This window comes from Solanum stenotomum, chromosome 11 (genome assembly GCF_019186545.1).
Source record: "Solanum stenotomum isolate F172 chromosome 11, ASM1918654v1, whole genome shotgun sequence".
NCBI classification, from domain to species: Eukaryota; Viridiplantae; Streptophyta; class Magnoliopsida; order Solanales; family Solanaceae; genus Solanum; species Solanum stenotomum.
In genome coordinates, this window is record NC_064292.1 from 34,855,109 (window position 1) to 34,867,492 (window position 12,384).

The 12,384-nt window shown below is 38.2% G+C and overlaps 1 pseudogene; it reads right to left on the reverse strand.

Annotated features, from left to right (window-relative positions):
* Nucleotides 1-9,781: 9,781 nt before the first annotated feature.
* On the reverse strand, nt 9,782-11,676 carry LOC125844795 (trans-cinnamate:CoA ligase, peroxisomal-like; annotated as a pseudogene).
* Nucleotides 11,677-12,384: the final 708 nt, after the last annotated feature.

Here is a 12,384-nt window from a genome sequence, read left to right on the forward strand (position 1 = left end):
TTTATCTTAATGAATCAAGTTATGACTTAATAAGTATTATGTGGGAATCATGCTTAGCATCGAGTGGATATTGACAATGAGATGGAAGCTCTCCCGTTAGTAGAGGTCGAATTTGTAGAAGAGGTCTCATGAGATGGAAGCTCTCCCGTTAGTTGAGGCCGGGTTTCTGGTAACAATCTCCTTATCCCATAAACTATGTGCCCCCATAGGTTATTTAGCTAGTGGATCTACCTAAGCTAAGAGTATGGTTCTATCTTAAGCAAGTAGGATACCCATTTTCTATGTGGGTAACACCGGGGGTCCATGTATAGCTCACATGGTCTCATGTCAGTTAAGGCTTATTCCTACAACAACAAGAACAATAATATGAATTATGAACTATGGTTACTCAAGAAGCTTTTATATGAGTTTTCAAGGTCTTAAAGGTGTGAATATGAATGATGGTCTACAAAGGTTTACGTAGAATGGGTGAGATTTATGGGGTGTTATCCATGCATTGCACAAGTATGCTTCGAGGGTACTTATGAAGTGTTTATCGTATGATATGATGATCTATCTATTGACTATGTTTATGACTTACGTTTTTCCACTATCCTTATGATGATGGTTAAACTTGGTAAATAGCATGTTTTCAAATAAAATGTCCCTTTTAGCATGTTCTCAATGTTTTTATGCATGGCTATCATACTTAGTGCATTTTTGTAATAACACCTACTTTTCCTACATTTTTCCCAAGTGTAGGGTCCGGTTCTCAAGGTGATCATTCTAGTGGTTAGTGCTTAAACTTTACTATCTTCCGAGCTTGTTGGTGAGTCCTCATTCAAGGACGGCTCTTTCTCATAATGTAGTTTCCTTTATTGTATTTCTCTTTTTGGACATGTTGTATGGGTTTGGCCTATTTCATTCAAACATTGTAATAGATGGCTATGTTGAGACTAAGTGTCTAGACTTCCTCTTTCGTTTATGAAAATTTTAGTCTTGAAATGTGTTTTTTTTCTCTTATTGTTCTATTGCTTATGTTATGAGAACTAAGTAACTTGTATGGAGTCCTTCAATGTTCTATACGCCATGTTACATCTAGGGGTACCCCTGGGTCGTGACACCTAGACTGATCAAGCACTTGGAAAGAAAACCTAAACTTGGCATACGTGACTTGCTCATTTGATGGGTCTGCTGGAGCTATTGACTGATTCCTTGCGCAAACTCTTGTAGGAGGCATTTTCTGAAACGCAAAGAGTACAAGTTAGAAGGAGGTTAGATAAAGTTCATACTCTATAGCACGAGTTGCTAAAGAAAGAAGGGAAGTTTTTCTTAGAACACTTAGTAGCCTCCCCCTCATAGAGGTGGTGCGTTTCATACCCATGAAAGAGACTCTACTTAGTGCATATTTTGACATCCCAGGACTCTTCAACCTAATGCTCTGATACCAAGCTTGTCATGCCACGAGGCTACCCCCTTGAGGTAAACACGGGACCTAGGATCATGAGTGACCCTAAGCTAACCTTGAAGTTGGCATATCAGAAGCATAATGAACATATTTATGAAAACATGAATTAATGTGAAAGGTACATCATGAGATAACTGAAACATGGAGATAAACCCAATACTGATCTGAATATATATAAACTTCTAACAGTTTAGTGATACTGAACAATCACTCAAAAGTTAAAGTTGAATCTAATACTATGTTTGAAAAGCCTCTACTGACTAGAGTTGATGGGACATGCCACCAGCTAACTCTAGCAAAACTGAAAACTGAAATAAAAGACTGAATATGAAAAACATGTTTATTGTCCTCGACTCGAAGTATGAGGACTCACCATTGAAACTGTTGAATACAGATGGAAACCGATCAATGCATGATTTGGATATTGAGTACTTGAACCTACATTATGAAAGAATGTAGCACAAAGTATGCCACAGTACTTGGAATGTACTGAGCATGCAAGATATATATAATAGTTGAACAAAATATATAGGCTGAACAAAGTATAACAAAGCAATGATATAATATGAACAAAATATAAATTCTGAAATATAACTTAAAGCAAGTGAACTGAATGCAATGACAGGGTACTGATAATGAACATAACATGCTGAGACTGAATACTGAAGTATAAACTGAAAACCTATTCAAATGCACTAGAGTCTGATTGTGGAAGCTACTATTAACCGAAATAAAACCACGTGACCTAACCATATACGCCCCATTGAGAGGACCCAATATACTTTGCCAGGGGTATAAAGACATGAATGGCGTTATCACTAAATTTGATGCCCAATAGAGGGGATTTATAAACCTACGGGGGCATGTAGTTCTAAGACGATGAGGGTATGTTGAACCCTAGTCCAACTCAATGCTAAGCCTACTCCCAACTGGAAATATATATGACACGACACAGCTGAAATACTGGATCACTCAATATTATGACATGCAAATCTGGGAATGCAACATTTAGGTACTGACAATGTATCATTCGAAAACTGAAGCATGGTTATCTGTTTAGCTGACCTAGCAAGTATAATTCATGAACTAAAAGATATTATACAACTAAGGTTCTGAGTTTCATGCAAGGAACTAAGCAACTTTCCAAGAAAACAAGTTGTTTCGATTTAGGATACTACAACAACTAAATCACAACAATTATTCAAGGTTTTAGAAACCCTAGGTCTAAGCAAGATATGGAGAATCAAGAACTTGATTGAATTCTAGGGACCTAGTGGATGAAAGGAACCCACTAGTGAAATCCCACATTCCTGGTTATGAAATCTATGGAGAAATATTTCAATTTCGGGGCTGCAACTAAAGAAAACTTGCTAGGTGTTCTTGAGAGGGTTGTCGACTTTTCTCTTCTTTTTGCTCTAATTTCGATGACTTTTGGAGAATGAATCGATTAGGGTAAGTCCTGCATAGAACACTAAGCTTAAACTGAGTAAAATGAGATAGTTTAAGTATTAAACGACGTAGTTTAAATGTCCAGCGCATAAGGGAAAAGACCAAAATGACCCCAACTTAAAATCTGATGGAGGGCGACCACGGTGCCAGTGGCAGACCATCAAATGGACCACGGCCCATCAAATGGGTTATAGTTCTTGGATAGGGTCTACTAGTTCAGGACACCCCCCTCTACGGTGCATTTCATGGACCGTGTGAAGGCTACCGTGGTTCTTCACATGGAACTAGGGTCTACTGGCTCAAGACGACAGACCCATCCATGGCCCATCATCAAGACCACGGATCGTGGTGGGCTCCGTAGTCTAACGCTTAAGCACTGGTGGCTTTGTCTCACTTCCACGAGCATTCACACGGCTCGTGTGGGGATCCATATCTCGTGAAGGGTCCAGTAGGCTACCACTCCATGTAGGGTGTGAACCACGATGAGGGTGAAATACCGTGGTCCTGATCACGGCCCCTGAACCCCTCCGTAGTTCACCTGCTTCTACTGAAAAGTCCAAGTCTGTTTTTCTGAGGTGTTACAATAACATTATGCCAGAAAAGATTTCATAGGTAATAATGAGTGTTATGTTAATAAAAAGGATTGCAATTGGGTTTGGTTTTAATTTTTCTTGTAGTTATCATATTATGATTTATGTTTTGATAAACTGGTATAAGTGATTAGACATTAGATATATTGTATTATATAAATGCTGTCAGATTTATAATATTGAAGAAATTGAAACTTAATCCTAGGCTTGAAATTTGGAAAAAAAATATGAGAGTTGACATGTTAATTGGCATCAAGATTAGGAACTTGATTATAAATTTGGGTGAGTTTTTGGGTCAAGACTAAACATATAGTAATATGGGTGTGGTTAGTTTCAAAATCTTATTGTGATTATTTATTTGAATAGATTGCATTGATTTTGGAGCATAACGAAAGGGGAATGATCAAGTCCCAGAGTGGTTGTTTGATTATTTGAGGCAAATGGATTTCGCAACCCTTGTTAAGTGTATATAATAGTGTATTTCCTTGTGGTATGTGTTGGGGAGTAATTAGACTTGGTGATGCGTTGACTTGTCCATATTGAATANGAAAGGGGAATGATCAAGTCCCAGAGTGGTTGTTTGATTATTTGAGGCAAATGGATTTCGCAACCCTTGTTAAGTGTATAGAATAGTGTATTTCCTTGTGGTATGTGTTGGGGAGTAATTAGACTTGGTGATGGGTTGACTTGTCCATATTGAATAATTCAAATTATGAAAAAGGTGTAATAAAAGGCAATGTGATTAATTATTGGTGGGTGATGTATTGAGAATGGTTTGAAAGGCTTATTGATTAATTATTGATGTTGTATCACGATTGTGTTGTTATGAATTGTGCATTGTTATTGAAATAGTCATCTCCTCATTATTTGTGGGAACATGTCATTTGCATTGATTCTGAGACAGAGTTGTGATAAGTGTTATATGAATTGATGAAGAAAAAGAAAATAAAGAGGATGTGTCGCGCACCGCGATGAATATTATGATTTGAGGAATATGTCACAGATTGCAACGGATTCTATTAACGAGGGACGCGTCACACGTCATGATGGATTTTATTATCGAGGGTTGTATCGCGCGCTGCCATTGATGCATCGACAGATATGTCCCCCATGGGTCCCAAACTTAGAAACAGAGGGTGTGTATCACTAGGTCAGACCTGCATCAACATACTTGGTGTTGCATTTCATTTCATTGCATACCTTTATCATTTGTGAACTTGTGAGTGTCTTTCAGTGGAACTTGTGATTGATGAAGTTGATCGTGTGTATTGTTGATATGTAATTGTTGGAATGTTGTATTTCAGTTGTGTGCTATGAAATTGTGAACTGTTAGGTTGGGCTGGTTTTATGCAGGTTGTAGGTGTGGAGGTTCAGTTGGGGTGGTAGGAGTACCCGTATTCTATATTCTTAACTTGTGTTTAGGAGTTCGCTTGCTGAGTATCGTGTGGTTTGGTACTCACCCCTTGCGTCTACATTTATGTAGGTCATGAGCCCAGATCTTTGTGATACTCTCTCTTATCTTTTTGTTGAGGCTTCCTATGGAGATATGTTAGGTAGTTGATTGTTATCTTAAAAGACCTTTTCACTCCTATTTATGATCTTGTTCTACTTTAGGGACAACAACATTTGAGACTTGTCTATTTCTTTCAAATATATTTTAATACATTAGAGGCTTGTATACGTGACAATGATGACGCTCAACTACACTTAATCTAATTCTAAGTGTAGGCGGTCGTAATCAAGTATAAACCCAACTAAGAGTTGGGGTCGATCCTGCATGGAGTGATACGGTAGAGAATTCAATTATGAAGTGAAAGAAGTGTTCCAATCATTTGTAGAAGTAGATATTTTTAAAACAATTAAAGTAAATGACAGGGGTTTGACAATTAATTTCAATTGGGGGGGATTAGAGTGAACAATTAACAACTACAAAAACACGGGAGCAATCAAGTAGAGAGGAATCCTTGGGCGTGTGATCAATTGAATGCCAATTTCGCTAAATGGATGATTATTATTTACTAAAAATCATTGAATCTTAGTGGGTAGGCTAGGCTTTAAGAGTAACAACTATTTCTCAATCAACTATTATGAATCAAGAGATTTCTCTCGAACCTCGACAAGCCCAACAAATATGAACCCAAAACCTCAAATAATCTACTTTTTCGAGCTAGATTAGTAGGATTGAATTCAGACCCACTTTCTTAAGCTGAATCCACAATAACCCAATCACTACAATCACCAATTGATAGTTTTAATTCTAAAACCTCTTTCTCAAGCAAGCCTAGAATGCTAAACTAGAACTGTATTTGCAACTACAATTCATCAATTAAAACTCAACTATCAGAATAACTCACTTCAAATCAACAATTAAATCAGTAAATACTAACACACATAAGCTAAATGAAAATTCAATCACATAATCACACCTCCAAGAATGGGGTTTTAGCCAAACATCATAAAAAAAAAAGAAAATGTTGCCAACTATGTTCTCCATCAGTTTGGGTAACAAATTTCAAGTCTTCACAATTCTCAAAATCGGTTCCAAATCAAAACCAACCCTAAATTTCTACTCAAAAAGACTAAAAACAATGTTCAGAGTGTTTTAGATCAAAAACCCAGGATTAGAATGTGAGGGAACTCCTTTTCTTCATTTTAAAATTCCATTTATACGTTCCCAGATTTTCAGTTTCGGAGCCACTCGGTGGAATAAGTCGCGCTTCTCCAACTAGGTCGGGGACGCGCTAAATGCTCCTTTCATCGCCTTCTTGGCTTGACTTTTTATCCTCTCTTTGCTATAACTATAGGCAATCGAGGTCGGGCTTGCCGACCTGTTCGGCGATGCGCCAAGTGTTCCTTTTTCTCGCCTTTTTGACTTGCATTTTCACCAATCATTCTGTAACTTTAGGCGGACTAAGTCTCCATCGCCGATCCAGTCGGCGGTTCGCTGAATCATCCTTTCTATTGACAAATTGGCTTTTTCCTTGGGCTGGCCTACTATAACTTTTGACGAGCTGAAGAGCCACTCGGCGACTCGTTGAGTGGTCTTAGAGATTATCAGTCTTGCTTGTCTTCAACTTTTTCAGCTTTTTTTGCTTCTTTTTTTTCCCGGTAATGTTCTTGCCTTACTTTTTTGCCTTCATTGCTGTAAATTAACACTTTAACATCAGTTTAAAGCATAAAATAGGCATTGAGGATACTAAAACTTTGAATATTAAGCCCTAAATGAGTCGAAATCCCCGACACATCAACACCCCCAACTTAAACTTTTGCTTGTCCACAAGTACAACACAAGATCAATTAGTTCAACAGAGATGTCTAGAAGTAGTGATACTCAAGACTCAACATGAATGCACATGAGGTTTAATCTACCCATGCAATGCAAAGAAGGACCAGAATTCAAAGTAAATAGGCAACGCTTGAAACTCTATTTTGGGGAATGTCGGGACATATCGGTAATTGAAGTGGTGTATTTGGAAGATGTGTGAGAGTATTTCCACATCGTTAACTAAGGCGCTACTTGGGAGGTAACCCAAGTTTTAATTATTTTTTAATAACGTTTGATGAATGTGCAGGAAATCCTCATTCTAACCGACTAGCAAGTGGGTGATGAAAGGACCCCTTCGGCGAATCTCCAATCGGCTCCCCCTAACTGCCCAAGTGCATCGCCTATTCTAGGGTCAATTTTGACATGCATTCTAGACAATTGGTCAAGCCACATGATTGTTCGGTGCACCGCCGTTTTGTTCGGCTACCCCGATTTAGTCCGCCCTTTGGTCACAACTGAGGACCAATACACTAGAAAATTTGGTGAACTGCAAGACTGCTTGGCGGTTCGCCGAACGTATTGGTGTGTCCGATTTATTCCACATTTTGGTCCCAACTAGTGGGACAACATGCTGGAAATTTTGGCGAGCTCACTTCAATTCGGCGGTTCACCGAATCGTTCAGTGGACGCGGGCAGTTCTCACCGATTGGGCATGAAGTGAAGAGTTCTTCTTACCTTACTATCTAATTTTGTGTTTACTATTATTTTTACATTGAGGACACTGTTAGGTTTTGTTTGGTGAGGTGCGGTATGTTCATACCTTATTTTTTTTGTGAATGTGGTTGTTCTCTTGCATACTTGAGTATCGGTTGTGATCAATAACGATGACTGAAATAGTGCACTTTATTGAACGATGTGTTTGTGCATTTCCAATGAGGCAAATTTCAGTTGCATAAGTCATGTGTGAACTCTTAGCATCTCATTGTGATTAACCGATTGTTAAAATGAATCTTGTGATGATCATTGCACGCGAGGTAAAATTGTAAAATCTTGTTTGATGACTGTGTTGAATGCCATGTGTGGTGAGATTCATCTCAAAATATGTGCTTGGTAATACCTAGAACTTGCCCCGTTGGTCCAATTGACTAGTGTAGGCGAATGATAGAGATGATCTTAGGCACAATTTGTAAAAAGTGAACCAAATTGCTATTATACCTCTTTGTGACCACCTTGTGAGAGTGTGAACCTAGCTTGACACTATTTGAGCCTAACCTTTTCTTTGGATGAAACATGAGCACATTTGACCTCTTTTCCTCATCACCTAAAACCTTCATGAAGCATTGGTCCTTTTGAATAGCCAACTTAGACCAAAAGCCTAAGTTGGAGGTGTGGTGAAAAAGGAAGAACGTCAAGAAGTTTGTAAAAATTTGCCCTTGATGGATTATGGGGAAAAAGATGGAACCCCTCCATATAAAATAAAAAGAGGAAAGAGAAAAAAAAGATTGAAAAAGAAAAAGAAAAAGATGTTGCAATAAAGTTTGTTCAATGGATAAAAGGAATGAGGTGTTCAATGAGTCATACTTAAAAGAACATAGGGTGGATTGTAAAAATAAAAAAGAATGAAAGAAAAGGCGAAAAAGTGAAATACAGGCCATGCTTCATGAAAGTAGAAGTCACTAAGCAAAAATGATCATACCTTTACCCTCAACCTTGTTACAAGCCTTGAGAAACCTTTGTGATCTTTATTGAGCTTAACGTCATGTTGATTGGAAAAAATGGGCAAGCCTATGGGTAGAATCATGTATGTTTTTATCTTTGAGAGTGTGAGAGTTGCTTTTGATTCCTTAATTCTGAAACTTTGATGAGCTTTGTGGGAGCATGGAATCATTCTTGATGTGAGGGCATTCGAATACTTTTGTTGAGCTTGAATTTACATTTGAAGAAAACATTATGAGCTTGATTCTATTTGATGATGGTTAGTCACAGTTGGAAAATTGTAGTGCACAATTGAACATTGCATGGGTAGATTAAATCTCATGTGCATTCATGTTGAGTCTTGAGTAGCACTACTTCTAGAAATCTCTAGTCCTTCTTTGCCTTCAACTTCAATTTCCCTATTTTTGAACACTCGAGTTACTTTGAATGGGCCTGACCACTTCGATTTTAGCTTACTCGGGAAAAGTCTCAAACGAGAGTTATAGAGCAAAACAAGATCACCTACTCGGAACTCTCGCTGAAGAATTTTACCGTCATGCTACTTCTTCATTTTCTCCTTATAAAGGGCTGAACTTTTATACACCCTCAACCGAAACTCCTCTAATTCATGGAGTTGATTGACTCTCCCTTTCGAAGCATATCCCCCAGTTCAAATTTAGCGCATTCAACGCCCATAGTGCCTTGTGTTCAAGCTCGATTGGCAGGTGACACGACTTTCCAAATACCAATTGGTATGGGGACATGCCAATTGGCATCTTGAAAGCGGTGCGGTATGCCCAAAGAGCATCATCCAACCTTCGAGACCAGTCGGTCAGATTTGCATTGACTATTTTTGCCATAATGCCCTTGATTTCTCGATTTGATACTTCAACTTGGCCTTATAGCCGACTCTGTCTATCTAATTAGTTTGGTTTGGAATTGAAGCGTTTTTAGTTTCATTGTGTTGAGTTGTAATCAGACCAAAAAATAAAATTATTTGAAATAAGGGTTTAAGTTCTCTGCACATTGATGATGTATTCAAAATATTTTTGTACCATCACGACATGTTACATATCCTCAATAACCAATACCTCTTAATTAAAAATATGATTAAATTACATGGCAAATAGAATAAATAACGTACATGCTAAATACAGTATTACTTGTTAATTTGTGAGGCACTAGTTCTGCCAAAATGAATCTCCAAAAGATGAATTTCTATAAACAAAATGTGTCTCATTCTATAATTACTCAACTATAGTACCATTGAAAAAGATTTTTGATAGTTATATGAATATGAAGTTGGTGTTACAATCTTTTTTAAAAATTAAATCACTAAAGATGAGACAAATCAAGAAACTGCTTGTGACTTTGATCGTATGCTCGAGGCTTTTCCCTTTTGACTTGGTTTGATTTTTTTCTTGTTCGATCAGACACAACAAATGTCTGTCCACTGCTCTCAAATGACTCTTCTGCACCTTCCCTGTTCCTGTTTTAGGCAATTCTTCCACAAATTGAACCTTATTTGGTACCATGAATCCCGGCAAGTTCTTCCTACAGTGTGCTATGATGTCCAATTCTTTCAAGTTGGAATATTTCCTCAATATAACAAAGGCACATGGACTTTCACCCCACCTTGGATGTGGCATGGCCACAACAGAGGCCTCTACTACATATGGATGTTTCAGTATTGCACTTTCTACTTCGACACTGCTACTGTTCTCTCCACCTGATATGATCACATCTTTGCATCTGTCTTTGATTTCCAAATACCCATCTGGATGAATCACTCCCATATCCCCTGTGAAAAACCAACCATTCTGAATTCGCCTTTTCATTCTTTAAATACCCTTTCATGATACTGCTTCCCTTTATGCATATTTCCCCTGTTGTTTTCCCATCACGAGGCACACTTTCCATATTCTTGAAGTTCTTCACATCAACATCAGGAAGTGTCAGTATGCCCAGCCCTTGTCTTACCTTTAGCCTAGCTTGTTCTTCCCAGGGTAATTTTTTACACTTGGCTTGAAACTCGCACACCAGGGCTGGCCCGATGGCCTCTGTGAGCCCATAGGCATGGACCACGTGGAACCCCACCCTCTCGATTTTTTGAGTAGTGGTGCTGGTGGGGGTGCACCCCCACTAAAATTTGTACTGGGGTCATTATTTGACGCTACTCATGTGGCTTGGCCTCGAGGATTATGTTGAGAACAATATGTGCAACACACATATATGTTACTTTGTGTAACACTATGTTGGAGTACATTTCTAGGGTTGTTGTATTGCGGATACAAACATTGGTCCCACCCCTTGCAGCTATTCCCCATGTGAAAGTCCAACCATTGCAGTGAAACATAGGGAGGGACCATAAGTAAATAGGCTCAATACCCATCTCCCACCCCAAAATCAAACTCAAAGTGCTCAAAAAAGCACCACTGTGGCTGTAAACAACTCCCTTTGGCTCTAAAGTTGTACTTGATGTATATCTCAAAGTAATTGGATCCCATGCATCATCAATATTTTCAAGGGCAAGGGCAAGGGCTTAGTCAGGGTTGCCTTGGAATACCAATTGCTCGTATTCAAGCTCCCTTAACCGGATTCCAGTAGGGGAATCGAGGTCATCAATGACAATAACAAGAGGCATTGGCATTTGAAAGTCGGACATTAGTATTTCAGTGGCCTTTTTAGCTTTGTCAATGTATTCATAGTTGATAAAAAAAATCTTGGCTTCCGAGTGCTTGAGAATAAGAGCAACATTTATAGCGTCCAACCTTGTATTGATGGCATTCAGCACATCCCCTGCCATTGGCACAACAAAATGCATTTCTAACATGGCTGGTACATTTGGTGCAAGGACCGAGACCTACATGATCATAAAAGTAAACCACATTAACATATATGACCATATTCTCAATTAAGACATAAATACTAACTACTCAGATTAATTAAAATGTGAATCGATACACTTACCACGTCGTTCTTGACAATGTTTAAGAACTTGAGGGAGGAAGCGAGGCGACCACAATGCTTGTGGGTTTCATGCCAAGTGAATTGAATATTTGCATAAATAATAGAGGTGTGATTGGCATAAGAATTAGAGACTCTGGTTAAGAAGGTGAGAGGAGTAAGAGGCACAGAATTAGCTCCACATTTAGGTAAATTGTCCGTGGGATCTAAAAGTGCAAAGTTGAATTGCATTTTAATTTGTTACTAATAAAGCGGTATGTTATGGAAAAAGATTGCAAAAATGGGCTATAGAATTTGTGTAAAGATGCAACTCATAGTTCTGTTTATATAGAGAAGAATCTCAGCCTAATTTCCCATGTCCATTTGGATTTTGTCCACCTTATGGTTGTTTAGATGAAAATAATAAGGAAGTTGCAGTGAATGTGTAATACTAAAACCATGTACATCGACCTATACTATAGACACACATACACAAAAAAACTAGTTTGAAAAAAAGGACTTTTGACCTTGAATGTCCCAGTTATGACCTGGTTGTTTTCACACAACTTTTTTTATAATGACAAGGGATTGCTACTTTTGGTGTGTATAAGGTAAAATCTGGCTTCTATGTGATAGCTTGCAAATCATACGGAAAAGGTTCTCTGCTTCAGCAAAAGGCAAAATTCCTTATTTTTATTGGCAAGGGATTTCGAACTCTAGACTTCCAACATGGAAATTCCAAGCCTAAACCACTGAGTCACCTTGCTGGGTAGTTGCCACAAAACTTTTTGCCACTTGACCTCACCAATTTACCCAATTGGGACAATAACCTGAAGCCCCACTTATGTTTTAACAAACAGAAAAAACACAAAAAAACAACTCTGTCACTATTCGGATTCGAGAGTCACAACTTTTTAGTTTTGCGTAAAAATACTTTATTCAAAAAAATTATAATAAGAAGTAATTATTTGGGGTGTGTTTGATATGAAGGA